At 40.4% G+C, this 13,266-nt stretch overlaps 1 protein-coding gene across 2 annotated transcripts in view; it reads right to left on the reverse strand.

Moving 5' to 3' along the window:
• Positions 1 to 13,266, reverse strand: part of CYFIP1 (cytoplasmic FMR1 interacting protein 1) — a 133,933-nt gene that overhangs the window by 10,219 nt on the left and 110,448 nt on the right. The window lies entirely within an intron of this gene.

Consider the following 13,266-nt stretch of genomic DNA (forward strand, 5'->3'; position numbering starts at 1 on the left):
ATGGGGCAGGCAGAAGAAGTGAGTAAGCTCTCTCTCAATCTACATCAGGCTCTCCACAGAACCTTCTCCTGTATACCCATCTTAAAATCTTATAATTCTACAATAATTAAAAAAAATTATTAAACAAAAGAACTATTAACAGAAGGTCAAGACATATACCAACTGATGCTATTTTCCCTTCCAAGGACCTCCCCAGATGATGGCAAAGGTAAGACCAAGAAAAGGAAGATAAGACTTTCTGTACTTACAAGTGAGTGTCCTATGGTCACCTAACATAAATCTAGTGCAGCAGCCAGTTAGCTGTGACCTGTTCAACCAGGAGACTGACCCCTCCACACTCTGCCTTCTATTCCTGAGGCCAGCACCAAAGCATGAGCTCTTCATGCAGAATATATGTAGTAGAAGCCACCTCTGGGCCAGTGCACCCAGGACCTGTTCGCTTGGGCCTTCTATTCTAGGTGAAGAAGGTGTGGAGGAGAGAAGAACAAGATAAAAAAAAAAAGGGACATGATCAGATGATGATTGCATGGTACGCAAACACATAATGGAGTGTGATGTCAATGGAATAATGTGCAGCTCAAAAAAGATAAGAAATGTAGAGTGATCTCCAGGATATATTCACTGTCGAGTGAAAACAATAATGAGGAGATGAGTGAATGGTTAGAGTGTAAGGGGGTCAGTTGGAAGCTGACTGACTGCAAGAAAAGTACTCAGGGAAATGGATGGAGGATGGGAAACTTTGACAAGGGACCATAGCTACCAGGTAGGATGCTGGAGGCAGAGCCACACACAAGGAGAGCTGTGCAGGCAGTAAAGTAGCCTACAGGCCAGCAATACCATTCAAGACAGGTGGTTCATCCAGCTGTGCTGCTTCCAGGTGTTATTGCCAATGAGCTCAAATTTTTGCCCCCAAACCAAAGCAAACAAACAAACAAACAAGCAAAGAACAGCTATAAAAACAATAAAAACTAAAGACTATAAATATAAAAACTATTGTTAAAAACTATAAAAACTACCATTAAAAACAAATAAGCAATGAAAACTATTCTAAAATCAAAACTATTCTAAAATTAAAAAAAAAACTATTCTAAAATAAAAAGTTTAATGGAGGCACAGCTAAGATGGCAGAGTAGCAGGGGTCCCTAGGCTTGTCTCGTACTTCGAACATAGCTAGATAAATATCAAATCATTCTGAATACCCAAGACATCGATCTAAGGACTGAAAGAACAAACTGCACAACTAGAGGGAGAGAAGAGTCCACCTCAAGGGAGGTAGGAGGTGCAGAGACATGGTTTGGGGAAGAAACAGATCATGGGTGCTGCAGAGAGGAGGGAGCCCTGGTCGTTGAGAGGCAAGAGAGAGGCATACACAAGGTATACACAGGCCTTGAGGCATACACAAGGAAAACACTTCCTCAAAGCCACTGACTAGGAAAAAAAGAGAGGCTGATTTCCTTTTTTTTTTTTTAATTTTTTTTTAATGTTTTATTTTTGAAACAGAGAGAGACAGAGCATGAACGGGGGAGGGTCAGAGAGACAGAGAGGGAGACACAGAATCTGAAACAGGCTCCAGGTTCTGAGCTGTCAGCACAGAGCCCGACGCAGGGCTTGAACTCACGAACCGCGAGATCATGACCTGAGCCGAAGTCGGACACTTAACTGACTGAGCCACCCAGGCGCCCCGAGAGGCTGATTTTCTTGAGTTTCTGCAACCAGTGGGGCTCAAAGACTGGAGTGTTGGTCCATTGTGTGGCTAGTATAAAGCTCTGAGGGTGCTGCAGTGCTCCTGTAGAGAAGACAGGAGGCAGAAGGCATGATCTGAGGATCCCGTGGACCGAGCTGGGAGAGACCGTTCCTCCTTCTTGGAGCGCATCTGAGAGAGGTGGCATTGCCTCTCTAGGGACAAAGGAGTGGAGGGCATCATTTCCCTCCCCCACACCTCAGCATAGGCCCAGGGATACCTGCTGAGGGTGGCTAACCTGTACACTGGCTCTTTAGTGTACTTTACTTAAAACCCCATCCTCCTGCACTTTGTACAACTATCCTTCTGGAACAAACCTGCATCAGTCCTGGTGTGGCAAGACCCTCCTCAAGGGGATGAGTGCAGATCTCCGCCATGCTAGGTCCCTAAAGTTTGGAGTTTTAAAACTCAGTTGGCCTGGCTGGGATAGAACTCAAAGTATACTGCACTGCTCCAGGCAGGCAAGCAACTTGGACCCAGACAGTGTGAAAGCAGCAATCTGAAGGATGCTTGGGACACACAAGGAGAAACTGCTTCCTCCTCTGGGAGGGCTTCTTGAACAGAAACAAGCATGAACTCCCCTCTCTGGACAAAGGAGCTGGCTGGAGCCATTTCCTCCCCTGCCCCTCAGCATAAACTAACTTCAGTAAATACCACAGCGTCAATACTGGCTTCCTAAACTGCTTACACCAAGCTCCACCCTCCTGTGCTATGCTGGTAGTGCTTCTCTTGGGCAAGTATGCCTAAGGACCAGCGCCGCTGGCCTATTCTCCAGAAGACCAGCACAAATTCCCACACACACTATGTCTAAGGACCATGGAGTTCTACAAAGCTTTAGCTCTAGTGGAAATAGAATCCAGTCTCTTTTAACAAGCAGACAAGAGCACACCTAGTTAAAAGTTGCTATATTCTGGCAATGGTCCAGACTTTCCCCACCGCAGGCAAGGAGAAACTGCAGAGAACTGACCTGAAGGAAAGAGCAGCCGTAACACAGCAGCACAGTGCATAAAATATGCACCAGAGACACTTCTTGAAACACTAGGCCCTGGACATTATATGACCTCTTCTTCATAAAGCCATTAACTCTCAGGAGCAGGAAACATAACGGCTTTCCTAACACACAGAAGAAGACAGAGAACTAGAAAAAATGCAAGACAGAGGAATTCATCCCAAAAGAAAGAACAAGAAAAGGTCACAGCCAGGGATCTAATCGAAACAGATATAAGTAATATGCCTGATCCAGAACTTAAAGCAACAATCATAACTAACTGAGCTTGAGAAAATCATCGAATACACCAGGGAGTCCCTTACCACAGAGATAAAAGAGCTAAAAACTAATCAGACCAAAATCAAAAAATGCAGTAACTAATTATCAAAACTGCTTGGATGTAATGACAAGGATGGAAGAAGCAGAGGAATGAATAGGTAACATAAAAAAATACAATTATGGGAAATAATGAAGAACAAAAGAGGGAAAGAAGTATCATGGATCACATAGAGAATTCAGTGACTCCATAAAATGTAATAACATTGATATCATAGGAGTCTCAGAGGAAAAGGGAGAGAAGGGGGCAGAAGGTTCATTTGAGGAAATTATAGCCAAAAACCTCCCTAATCTGACAAATGAAACAGACCTCCAAATCCAGGAGGCACAAAGAATTCCCATCAAAATCAACAAAAGCAGGCCAGCACCAAGACATATTGTAGTTAAATTTGCAAATAATAGAGACAAAGACAGATCCTAAAAGAAGCAATACAAAAGAAGTCCTTAATTTACAAGGGAAGACAAATAAGGTTAGCAACAGATCTGTCCATAGAAACTTGGCAGACAAGAAAAAGGCATGATATATTCAATGTGCTGAATGGGAAAAATCTGCAGCCAAGAATACTATCTAGCCAGCAAGGCTATCATTCAGAATAGAAGGAGAGATAAAGAGTTTCTCAGACAAACAAAAACTAAAAGAGTTTGTAACCACTAAACACCCCCTGCAAGAAATATTAAAGGGGATTCTTCAAGTGGAATGAAGGAAGAAAATTGACAAAGACTAAAAAGGAACACAGACAAAAGAAATTAATAAAATGGCACTAACTTCATATCTATCAATAATTATCCTGAAAGTAAATAGACTAAATGCTCCAATCAAAAGACAAAGGATGTCAGAACTGATTAAAAAAACAAAAAAAAACCCCGACCCATCTATACAACTGCCTTTCATAGCTCATTGTAGATCTAAAGACATCTGCAGATTGAAAGTAAGGAGATGGAGAGACACTTACCATGCAAATGGATGTCAAAAGAAAGCCAGAGTAGCCATACTTCTATCAGACAAACTAGATTTAAAAAAAGATTTTTTTAAAGTTTATTTTTGAGACAGACAGAGCAAGCAGGGGAGGGGCAGAGAGAGAAGGAGAGAGAGAATCCCAAGCAGGCTCTGCACTGTCAACATGGAGCCTGATGAGGGGCTTGAACCCACAAAATGCAAGATCATGACCTGAACCGAAACCAAGAGTTGCACATTTAACCAAATGAGCCACACAGGCGCCCCAAGACAAACTAGATTTTAAACGACTGACTGCAAAGAGATGAATAAGGGCACTACATCATAATAAAGGGGTCTATCCAACAAGAAGTACTAATTGTAAATATTTATGGCCCCAACTTGGGAGAAGCTAAATATATAAAACAATTAATAACAAACATAAAGAAACTCAGTAACAGTAATACAAGAATAGTAGGGGACTTCAACACCCCACTTATAACAATGGACAAATCATCTAAGCAGAAAATCAACAAGGAAACAATGGCTTTGATGACACACTGAACCAAATGAACTTAACAAACCTATTCAGAACATTCCATCCTAAAGCAGTAGAAAACACATTCTATTCAAGTGCAATGGGACATTCTCTAGAATAGATCACATACTGAGTCACAAGTCAGGTCTCAACAAGTACCAAGAGTGAGATCATACCATGCCTATTTTCAAACCACAGTACTTTGAAATTTGAAGTCAACCACATGAAAAAATTTGGAAAGACCACATACATGGGGGCTAAAGAACATCCTACTAAAGAATGAATGGGTCAACCAGGAAATAAAAAAAATAATAAATGAGGGGCATCTAGGTAGCTCAGTCAGTTAAGCACCGACTCTTGATTTCAGCTCAGGTCATAACCTCACGGTTTGTGAAATCAAGCCCCACAGTAGGCTCTGCGCTGATGGCGTAGAGCCTGCTTGGGACTCTCTTTCTCTCTCTCCCTCTGTCCCTCCCCAACTCACGCACTCTTTCTCTCTCTCTCTCTCTCTGAAAATAAATTTTAAAACATTAAAAAAATATTTTTAAAAAAATTGAAAATTAAACAAATACCTGGAAACAAATGAAAATTAAAACACAATGGTTCAAAACCTTTGTGATGCAGGAAAAGCAGTCCTGAGTGAGGTATATAGCGATAGAGGTTTACCTCAAGAAGCCAGAAAAATCTCAAATAGACAACCTAACCTTATATGTAAAGGAGCTAGAAAAAAAAAAAAAAATGAAGCCTGGGGTGCCTGGGTTGGTTAAGCAGTTAGTTAAGCAGCTGACTTCAGCTCAGGTCATGATCTCGCAGTCCGTGAGTTCAAGCCCCGTGTCAGGCTCTGTGCTGACAGCTCAGAGCCTGGACCCTACTTTGGATTCTGTGTCTCCCTCTCTCTCTGCTCCTCCCCTGCTTGTGCTCTTTCTCTGTCTCTCAAAAATAAATAAATGTTAAAAAAAAATTAAAAAAAAAAAAAGAAGCCTAAAGCCAGCAGAAGGAAAATAATAAAGATTAGAGCAGAAATCAATGATATAGAAACTAAAAAACCCCCCAACAGAATAGATGAATGAAACCAGGAGCTGCTTCTTTTAAAAAATTAATAAAATTGGTAACCCCCTAGCCAGACTTACCAAAGAGAAAAGAAAAACGACCCAAGTAAATGAAATCACTAATGAGAGGAGAAATCACAACCAACACCATATGTATACAAAAAATTATGGGAGTATTATGAAAAATCATATGCCCCCAAATTGGGCAATCTTGAAGAAATAGATAAATTCCTAGAAACTACAACAACTAAAACAGGAAGAAGTAGAAAACTTGAGCAAAGAATATCCAGCAAAGAAATTGAATCAGTAAGCAAAAATCTCCCAACAAACAAAAGTCCAGGGCCAGATGGCTTCCCAGGGGAATTCTACCAAATACTTAAAGAAGAGCTAATCTTTTCTTCTCAAACTATCCAAAAAAATAGAAACAGAAGGAAAACTTCCAAACTCATTCTATGACTCCAGCATTACCCTAATTCCAAAACAAGACAAAGACTCCACTTAAAAAGAGAACTACAGACCAATATCCCTGATGAACATCGATGCAAAAATTCTCAATAAAATACTAGCAAATCGAATCCAACAGTACATTAAAAGTATCATTCACTACAATCAAGTGGGATTTATTCCAGGGTTGAAAGGGGAGCTCAATATTCTCAGGTCAATTGATGTGATCCACCATGTTAATAAAAGAAAGGATGGGAAACATATGATCCTCTCAATAGATGCAGAAAAAGCATTTGACAAAGTACTGCATCCATTCTTGCTGAAAACCCTCAACAAAGTAGGTTTAGAGGGAACTTAACATAATAGAGACCGGCCATCTATGAAAAAAATCACAGCTAATATTATCCTTAATGGGGAATAACTGAGAGCTTTTTCCTCTACGGTCAGTAACGAGATAGGGATGTCAACACTCAAGACAGTTACTTAACATAATACTGGAAGTGCTAGCCACAGGAACCAGATAACACAAAGAAATAAAAGGTATCCAAATTGGCAAGGAAGAAGTCAAACTTTCACTATTTGCAGACAACATGATACTCTATGTAGAAAACCCAAAAGACTCTACCAAAAATTTGCTAGAACTGATATATGAATTAAGTAAAGTTGCAGGATACAATATCAATGTACAGAAATCTACTGCATCTCTCTACACCAATAATGAGGCAGTAGAGAGAGGAATCAAGGAATCGATCCTATTTATAATTGCTCCAAAAGGAATTAGATACCTAATAAACCTAACCAAAGAATTAAAAGATTTGTACTCTGAAAACTATAAACCAATGATGAAAGAAATTGAAGATGACACAAAGAAATGGAAAAACATTCCATGGTCATGGATTGGAAGAACACACATTATTAAAATATCTATACTACTGGGGTGCCCGGATGACTCAATCGGTTAAGCATCTGACTTTGGCTCAGGTCATGATCTCGCGGTTGATGAGTTCGAGCCCCGAGTTGGGCTCTGTGCTGACAGCTCAGAGCCTGGAGCCTGCTTTGGATTCTGTATCTCCCTCTCTCTCTGACCCTCCCTCGCTCAGGCCCCGTCTGTCTCTGTCTCAAAAATAAATAAACATTAAAAAAATTAAAAAAAAAATATCTATACTACCCAAAACAATGTACATGGAATGCAGTCCCTATCAAAATACCACCAGCATGTTTCACAGTGCTAGAACAAGCAATCCTAAAATTTTTATGGAACCACAGAAGATTTTGAATAGCCAATGCAATCCTGGAAAAGAAAACCAAAGCTGGAGGCATCACAATTCCAGATTTCAAGCTATATTACAAAGCTGTAGTCATCAAGACAGTATGGTGCTGGCACAAAACAGACACACAGATTGAAGGAACAAAACAGAAAACCCAGAAACAGACCCACAACTATATGGTCAACTAATCTTCAACAAAGCAGGAAAGAATATCTAATGGAAAAAAAACAGTCTCTTCAACAAATGGTATTGGGAAAACTGGACAGCAATATGGAAAAGAATGAAACTGGACCACTTCCTTATAACATATACAAAAATAAATCCAAAATGGATGAAAGACCCAAATATGAGACAGGAAACCATCAAAATTCTGGAGAACACAGGCAGTAACCTCTCTGACATCGGCCAGAGCAACTTCTAACTAAAGGCAAGGGAAAAATTAACTATGGGGAATTTATCAATATAAAAATCTATGCACAGCAAAGGAAACAATCAACAAAACTAAAAGGCAACCAACAGAATGGGAGAAGATATTTGCAAATGACATACCTGATAAAGGGTTAGTATCCAAAATATATAAAGAACTTATAAAATTCAACACCCAAAAAACAAATAATCCAGTAAAAAAATGGAAAGACCTGAACACACATTTTTCCAGAGAAAACATCCAGATAGCTAATAGACACATGAAAAGACGCTCAACATCATTCATCATCTGAGAAATAAAAATCAAAGCTACAATGAGATACCACCTCACACACCTGTCAGAATGGCTAAAATTAACAACACAGGTGGGAATGCAAGCTGGTGCAGCCACTCTGGAAAACAATATGGAGGTTCCCCAAAAAACTTAAAAATAGAACTACCCTACGACCAGCAATTGCACTACTAGGCATTTACCCAAGGGATACAGGTATGCTGTTTCGAAGGGACACATGCACCTCCATGTTTATAGAAGCACTATCAACAATAGCTAAAGTATGGAAAGAGCCCAAATGTCCATCGATGGATGAATGGATAAAGAAGATGTGGCGTGTGTATATATATATACAATGGAGTATTAGCAGTCAAAAAGAATGAAATTTTGCCATTTGCAACTACGTGCATGGAGCTAGAGGGTATTATGGTAAGTGAAATTAGTCAGAGAAAGACAAAAATCATATGACTTCACTCATATGAGGACTTTAAGAGACAAAACAGATGAACATAAGGGAAGGGGAACAAAAATAATATAAAAACAGGGAGGGGGACAAAACAGAAGAGACTCATAAATATGGAGAACAAACTGAGGGTTACTGGAGGGGTTGTGGGAGGAGGGATGGGCTAAATGGGTAAGGGGCACTAAGGAATCTACTCCTAAAATCATTGTTGCACTATATGCTAACTAATTTGGATGTAAATTTTAAAGAATAAAAAATAAAATAAAAAAAATCCTATTAAAGGAGCAGAAAAAAAAGAAAAAAAAAGAATGTATATCCTTTCCCATATATATATATATATATATATATATATATATATATATATATATACATATATTCCCCTGTAGCTAACAAGGTTCAAAGTTCTTCAGAGCAATCTTAAAAGGCCATTTCTCAGGCTATAGTCTTCAGTAAAACAAAGAATAAAGCATTTGCAAACTTAAAAAAAAAATTAACAACACAGGAAAGAAAAGATGTTGGTGAAGATGCGGAGAAATGGGAACCCTCTTGTACTGTTGGTGGGAATGCAAACTGGTGCTGCCACTCTGGAAAACAGAACGGAGGTTCCTCAAAAAGCTAAAAATAGAACTGATCTATTAGAATTGCCTATGATTTGGCAATTGTACTCATAGGTATTTATCCAAAAGATACAAAAATAGTGATTTGAAGGGATACATGCACCCTGATGTTTATAGTAGCAATACCAACAAGAGCCAAACTATGGAAAGAGCCTAAATGTCCATTGTATACATGTCTGTATATAGAACAAACTGAGGGCTGCTGGAGGGGAAGTGGGCAGGGGGATGGGCTAAATGGGTGATGGGTATTAAGAAAGCACTTAATGATGACTGATGAGCACGAGTGTTGTATTTAAGTGATGAATCAGTAAATTCTACATATGAAACAAAAAAAAGAAAAAGGAAAAGGAAAAGGAAAAGGAAAAGGAAAAGAAAAAGAAAAAGAAAAAGAAAGAAATAAAAAGGAAAAAAGTTTATTAGACACACATGCACAAACTAAAAAACACCAAAACAATACTACCCAGGTTGGGTTTAAGGAGCAGAATTTGAAAATAGAATGAAACAAACAAACTTCAGGAAGCTACATGTATCTACCCAATGCATGAATTCAGAATAAAAAAGATCAACATTTTTGGTTACTGAATCAAATCCTGGTGCCAACTGGGACAACTACTGCATGGCCACATATGGACAGGCCCTGGAGGCCCCCACCCAAATACTTGTTGCCTTGGCAGTTGGGTCACAGTTACCCCACTTTTCTAATGTGACAATCTGATTCACCCTTAATACCTCCATTTATAATAGTGAGAACCTACACAAATACCAAAACTTATTTTTTACCACCTTCCTTGGAGAGACCACTAAGAAGAGATCAGTGTCTAGCGTCTTCAAACCTGCCCCTGGGTTTGATGGGACTTGGGCATAATCATCTGAGACAGATTGAGAACAACAGCCATACCTCCTTCCACCATGGGAAATTCTCCCCTAGTGGACATACTGCAAAATATAACCTCCTACTTCCAACAGGACAAAAGCCAACACCACAAAATTCCTATCTGGGACTGAACCTGGGAGCAGACGTGCCCAACACAGAACATGTGGCTTCTCACCACTTCCACAAGGTGCACTGACAAGGGGATCTGGAGAAGGGAGAAGTGAAGGGGTGACAGTAAGCAAAGGGCCTGAGGAAGGGTGGTGACAGGCATTTTTATAGGGAAGGGCTACCACGTCCAGAAGAGAGCCATGCATGGTGTTCACTATGCCTCAGGCATGGGTCACAGAATCTGCCATGAAAAACAAAACTGTGGGGCACCTGGGTGTCTCAGTTGGTTAAGGTACCAACTTCGGCTCGGGTCATGATCTCACAGTTTGTGAGTACTAGCCCCACATAGGGCTCTGTGCTGACAGCTCAGAGCCTGGAGCCTGCTTCGGATTCTGTGTCTCCCCCTCTCTCTGTGCCTCCCCTGCTCACACTCTGTGTCTCTCTGTCTTTCAATAATAAATAAACATTAAAAAAATTTAAAAAAAAAAAAAAAGAAAAACAAAACTGCACATGATTAAACTGTAGATGATTGTCTTTTTATTCATTGTTTCAGAAATATTCATACATTCATAAGCCAAAGTTTGCTTTCAAGTCAACTGACAACTACTAATTAACATCTTTTCTCAGTGTCCAATACTATGCTTGTCACTCAAAGGAACTAAGCACAAGAGTATACACTTGAGATACAGGCCTAGTCTCAGAAGGGAGAGAACGAAGGGGAGCTGTGTCAACTGGCTGCTAGAGACCCAGCACTCACCAGGCACCTGAAGCCCAGGGGATTCTTCCACTGCTGAGGCACCAATCCCCACTGGATTGTGGTGAGGTCTTTAAGAGTGCTGAACAAGTCTCAGAAGGGATTTGCTAGTCTTGAGAGATTTGCAACAGGCATAATTTAGGGATCTAGGCAGCAAAGATCACATGGGTTTCCAATTTCTCTGTTTTAAGTTTCTAATACAGCATCACACTCTCACACTCCAACCAAAAGCCAACAAATGTCCAACTGTTGCCCTAAAAATGGGTATGGACTGTTCCTTTTACTTGATGAGTTCTGTCCTTCCAGCATCAAACACCAGTGGGTCTATAATTCTTTTATGTCCGTATAAGACCTCCTGGACATGTTCTATTTTGTAGGTGAAGAAAAGGTTTTGACCATTTATCGTATTTCCTAAAAGCACAGCTGGATCAGGAGAAAAATCAGCCTTCTAATGGTTCTCTGCCAGTAACTAATGTCAATTCTCTAAGGCAGTCCTCCCTCAGTAAAACTTGGGGCTCCCTGCCATAACTCAACGCCAGTGACTAAAACGCACCTTCAGGTTTAGATACATATGGATGAGAGAGATGGCACTTTATACTGTGTGGCACTATGTGTTCAGGAAAAGTCACACATGAAGGGAATCTTCCTATATTAAATATTTAAACTTCATGATAGATTATGATTTAAAATAATTCTTTTTAGCTTATCTGGTTGTCAAAAATTCACAAAATATTGTAGTATAAGATTCAGTTCTCCCTAATATGTTCCTGGAGCGAGGCTGCCCTGGACATCAGCTGCTTGCTCCCTCTACAGGCAGCCTACCTGCTCTTTGCAGAATTGCCCAGCCCACCAAGTGACTCTGGTGGGTCCTCCACCTCATGCTGTCACTCCTGCTGTGGAAGAGGATAGCATATGAGGGGCTGCTCACTCAGAGTCCATGCTGACTTGCAGATGGCCTGGGGTTCCCCCTCTGTGTCACACATGGAAAGGGTCTACCCAGGAATACAGTAACAGAGGGTAAAGTCAAAAGATGCAGGTCCTAATGGGAGGCCATCAGCTCCTGGAGGTATCCACATCCAACCCTGGACTCTCTGACAATGTATTTTCTTTTTCTTTTTTTTTTTAAATTTAGGTGTAAAGTGGCCAATCCAGTGGCTCAGTCCTTAGAGTATGGTAGTCTGGCTGCCATGGCCTGAAATGTATATAGACACCCTGGTCCCGGTCACTCTAAAGCATGACCCTGCCTCTGTCAAGCTCCCAAGGTCCTGAAGACAAGAGACTCCTTTAAGAAACAACACAGCATGGGGCGCCTGGGTGGCGCAGTCGGTTAAGCGTCCGACTTCAGCCAGGTCACGATCTCGCGGTCCGTGAGTTCGAGCCCCGCGTCAGGCTCTGGGCTGATGGCTCGGAGCCTGGAGCCTGTTTCCGATTCTGTGTCTCCCTCTCTCTGCCCCTCCCCCGTTCATGCTCTGTCTCTCTCTCTCTGTCCCAAAAATAAATAAATGTTGAAAAAAAAAAAAAAAAAAAAAAAAAAAAAAAAAAAGAAACAACACAGCAAAAAATCTCCCCAAATAGGTATAGAGATGCAACACAATTAACACTGAAATGTCATGCTTTTTCAGTACATTTGGCAAACCGATACTTTAAGCAAAGCAAAAATGTATGAAGAGGCAACATACCCTTGAAGAAGAATATGGTAAGGAAATATGTCCTGTCAGGTAGCAAGACTTAAGTGAGAGCTATCAGGAATAAGACAATGTGTTGTTATGCCATGGACATAAACATGACCAATGCATGAAGGCCTGCAGAAAGGACATTGCAAAAGCCTGGACATTGACCAGTGCATCCACAGAAATATGGCAGATGACAGTGACATTGCAGATTATAAAGGAAAGGAGGGGTTCTTCAGCCACTGGAGGAGAGACAACTGAATAGCTCCACAGAGAAAAAAGAAACTTCATCCACTCTTATCACACACAAAAACCAATTCCAGGATTATAAACTTAAATCTAGAAAACAAAACTTAAAATCTTCAGTTGAAAATATAAGGGAGTATTTTATGATTCCCTAGGTAGGAAAGAACTTTGTCAAAAAGATATGAAAAGGGGGTTGCCTGGGTGTCTCAGTTGGTTGAGCATCCAACTCTGATTTCTCACAGTTTGTGAATTTGAACCTTGTGTTGGGCTTCACGCTGTCAGTTTGGGATTCTCTTCCCCTCTGTCTACCCCTCCCCCACTTGCACATGTTCTCTCTCAAAATAAATAAACTTAAAAAAAAAAAAAAACAAATTAAGAGCACCAGTTTATTAAAAAAAAAATCACCACTATCAGAGTGAAAAGACACCTTGACAAACAGGGAGAAGTATTTGCAATGCATGTAAAACACAAAGGATATACAAGGAGCTTCTATAAAAGCTAGAGAAGAATGGGCAAAAGACACAATGAGGATTTAACAG

The sequence above is a fragment of the Lynx canadensis genome, chromosome B3 (assembly GCF_007474595.2).
Source record: "Lynx canadensis isolate LIC74 chromosome B3, mLynCan4.pri.v2, whole genome shotgun sequence".
In the NCBI taxonomy this organism is placed as follows: Eukaryota; Metazoa; Chordata; class Mammalia; order Carnivora; family Felidae; genus Lynx; species Lynx canadensis.